Source organism: Falco naumanni, chromosome 6 (genome assembly GCF_017639655.2).
Source record: "Falco naumanni isolate bFalNau1 chromosome 6, bFalNau1.pat, whole genome shotgun sequence".
NCBI classification, from domain to species: Eukaryota; Metazoa; Chordata; class Aves; order Falconiformes; family Falconidae; genus Falco; species Falco naumanni.
Window position 1 is genome coordinate 3,219,124 of NC_054059.1, and position 4,396 is coordinate 3,223,519.

A 4,396-nucleotide genomic window follows, 5' to 3' on the forward strand; every position below is an offset into this window, starting at 1 on the left:
AAAGAAATATTTTCAGACCACTCTATATTTTCAACCTTTTCCTTACTCCTAGAGGCAGCCTGTTTAAAATATATCTGCAGCTAACAAAATTGTGTGGAATTATTACTGAGATCAAAAAAAGTTAGAACACTGCTTTCAGCACTGTAAACTCAGAAGCTTCAGGTTCAAGTTATTTCCTCTTTTTGGTTTGCTTATTTAGTTGGTGAGCTGTCTGGTGTTTGTTGTGGCTGGGTTTTATTTTATTTTTAACTGAACGTGAATCCAATCAGTATTTTCAATTTTTCTGTTTTGAGCAGTCACATATTCTGAATAATAACATTGTCAAGAGTAGTTCTTTGCTTAATTTTCTGGTACCTAAGTTCTCATCTAAGTATTGCTACTGTTTTTGTATGTTCCTATTTTTTTAAGATGAATACTGGAATAGGATCATATATATTTTTTTATTGAGTGTTTGTTTTTTCGTTTTTTAAAGACCCTAATTTCTTAGAATTTATAAAGAAGAAAGTATGGCTAGGTTTTGGAAAACGTTACTCATAATACATTTTCCATTTAAAAGTGTCTCCTAAGGGCAAAAGTCATTAGTACTAATCTTTTAATGAGAACAGACAGTCTCTTAATTGTGTATTTTCCTGAAGGATAGCTTGCACTTTGCCCTCAATACCTAGATGATTATGCTTTTATAATATTCACTGTACATCAAATGTAAGAGAGTAGTGGTTGCATTTTTGGTCTTTTCTAATGTTTCTTCATGCAACTTTAGTGTTGTTTCTGTATGTTTTATACTTTCCATAGTGCTACCTTGCATAGAAATGATGATGAGTGTGACTGGGAAAAGGATAATGAAGTCGTAATACCTGACAGAAAGTGATTTGTGCTGTTGTAATTCATATTTTGTGTGTTTTTAATATGTTCACATGCCATCAGACTGCTAAGGCTGAATTACAGAAATGTAAATTTACATATTGTCAGGGTTAGAAGTGTCTTTGCAAAACAGTAGTCCAAATAAAAAAAGTGAAAGTGTTTCTAAAGAAATAATTATTCTAACTAATTATCATGTCTATTTTATTTTTCCTCTCATTGAAAAAAACCCAAACAACAGGACCTGATGACAAACCACTGAAATCAATTAACAGTTTACCATCGTTATCAATGACATAAATTGAACATCATCACTGGGTTTTTCATTAAAAAGGACTATAGGATTTAGTCTCAATTCACTAAAAAATAATATGAAATTAGAATAAGTATATTTAAAACCCCATAAAAGTCTATTTCCTATATAAGCTACTTTAATGAGTTGTTCAAGACCTGCTGCAGGCTTTAGCAGAAATGTCAGCATTGAATTTGTTATGTCTCTCCCCTCCTTCCTGCCTAGCGGCAGAGTTCAATGGTACTTCAGAGGCAGCTTATCTTCTGAAGTTTTAATAGTTCTAATTTACTTTCTGAAGAGAAGGTACAGCTTTAAAGTACACCAACTGCCTCTCATAAATTTGTTGCCAGTAGTGAGCTAAATGGGAGAGGAATCCACAACATTCACCTTTCACACAATTTGTGTACGAACATGGGTGACCGTGGGTAGCTGTCTCAAAAGTGGACAGTCCTGTTTCTGCCTCATCTGGATGTTGCATATTGTAGCAGTTTAAAACCAGAAGGGATGCTTTTGAGTCAAGTTTCTTTATGCAAAAGGTAAATTTGGATAACAAACTTGACTTCTGATTTGACTTTTTAAGTACAAATCCTACCTGAAAGTAGACTTGTACTTTTTGCACTAAAACACAAATGTATCTCGTATTTTTTGGGTGACCTTCCCCTTTTTTCCTTCAGCCATTAGCTTAGCATGAAAACTGTTCCTCATATCAGCATTTTCTGGTCACATATAAAATTCTGTAACCAAGGAAACTATCAAGCATGTTAGATAAGCTTTTCCTGAAGTTCAGAAATCAAAGCATTATTTAAAAATTTAAGAACAAGCAAAGAACTCAAGCAGTCATAAGAGTATGTTTTTTCAAAGCTTAGCTTCATCCAAAAGTTTTATGTATTTAACTATTTATTTGGCACATCCATTGCACAAGTAAAATTCAGCTTAGAATCTTACTCTTACACTGAGGGCTGCAGTTCTTTATGTTCCGCTTGACACCTTTCCCTTTTCTTTCACTTCTTGTTAGAAACAGAAGTTGTCCTCAAGATAGCCCTATGACAAAATAGACACAGAAATGCCTTGGCTTAGAAAGCCTAGGAAGACATGCACAGATGTTTGTCTACATTTTATTAGTAGTTGTAAGGAGTTCTGTGCACACGAAACACAATACAAACAAATGCATGCAATTGCAGGTATTATTTTTTATAACTGACAAGTGAAATGGAATTCTAAAACTTTCAAATCCGTTTTAAACTGGAGTACGTATTACTTAAAGAACATTTTACCAGAAGACTGGGAAGTGACTATTTGAGTCTGCCCCATCTGGAGTCTTTCCTTTGATTGCACTGGGAGTTAAACTAAGCCCTTAATATACAACATTTGCTTTCATAGAAGAGCCTCTGCAATTGGGTCATTTAATCTATTCTCACACTAATTTAGGGTTATTTCCCTACAGTAAATGCATTGGTTAGTTTAAAATATTACAAAAACTTTCCACCTGTTCTGAAATTCTCCTTGGGACTGTTTGCAAGCTTAACACATTGTATCACATCAATTTTATTGAGTAATTTTGTAAAAAGAAAAGAAAAAAACCACACCCCTAAGTTCCCTGAGGTTTGACTCTTACTCTTCATAAACCTATTCTGCTTGCAATCCTGCTATTCTCAGGATCATTATAATTTCTTTATATGTGTTCCATTACTTAATCAAACAAAAATTGGATTTAACAGATCCTAACCACCTCTTTCTTCTTTGCAAATTAATATGAGATTGGCTTCTCATAGGTGTTCCTTTCATAGTTTTCCAAACAGATCTACCACCACTGTTTACTTAGTCACTGCACTAAGATTTCTCAACTATATCTGCAAGCAAATTTGCTCGTCTCTTTCCTGTTGTGAAAGAATGTGCTCCTAATTGACTGGTAGCATCATACATTTCTCCTAAGGAAACAGCAAAGGAAACAGCAGTCACAAAAAATAATAAGAAGGATTTATCATTAATGTAGTAAAATTAATTGTATATTTATGATCATTTAAATCTCCATAAAAATTATAAATTAATTTTAAATCTAAGGCAAACATACCTAGTAAAACACTTAGATGAAAGTTTAGCTAAATGTAGATTTCAGCTTCTTGGTTTTAGTATCCTTTAGGAGTTCATATCCAAAAAATCTTCCAGAGTCATCAAATCATCTGTAACTATAGGCCATCAAACTTATCAAGCTGTTATCTTAAATATGTCAACTTCTTTTCTCACTGTTTTTTCTAATTTCCTAATAAAATCCACTGTTTAAAAGTTCTTCAGAATCTGTACCTTCAGGGTCTCCTTAGCAATTTTGTCCTTGAATAAAAGTATATACTCCACATTGCTTACTTTCCTGCTTCTCCTTCACAGTAGGTACCCTGCCAAGTTTTAAAACTGTATCCTTTGCAGCTGAAAACAATTGGGGATTTTCAGCACTAGTTTTGAAGGTGTAGAATAATCACAGTAGCTTCAAACATACTTGATCCTCCATAGATACGACATCATTTTTAAATAGTAAAATCATGCTCAACTGTTCAAGACAATACACAAAGTAGAATGAAGCATGGTCATAACTCCTTGGGAAGAAAAGGAATCTGTGTAAAACAGGAACATGTATTAAAGGACCTTTCTATTATTTTTTGTTTGCTTGTTTGTTTGTTTTTCCTTTGAAGAAATACTTATTTTCCAAACTGATAAGTAATATAGTAGCATAAGCTATAGAATTACTTTCCTTTAAAGTTGGAGGGGTAGTAATTTGTAATATTTCAGAGAACTTTTAAAGCATGAGAATGTGGTGAATGATGCTTTGGATGCAGTCAGCCTAGCAGGAGAATCCAGCAGGGTGCATATTCAGATTTCATGATATTTTATGCATGTAGGTAAAGGGAAAATACATCTCAAAAAACTTTGGTTGTTTAAAAACTAGACATAAAATTAAATTTGTTTATCTAGTTTTTTTCCATACTAAAAAGTTATACATCTCTAGAATGTGATCCATCCCAGCTCAGACTAATTGCGTATGTCTACATTCATCTATTGAGAATAGATGGTGTCTTGATGACAAAGCCAAATGATTATTTTTCAGATGGATAATATTAGATTAAGTGAATCCTACCTCAAGGTTAACACTCCCTAGACAGCTTGATCAACCTTCAGTCCTACAGATGAAAACAGTAGACAAATTGCATGTGTATGAGGAGAAGGCCTGTATCTGGTGTCCCAGTCCTGCATCTG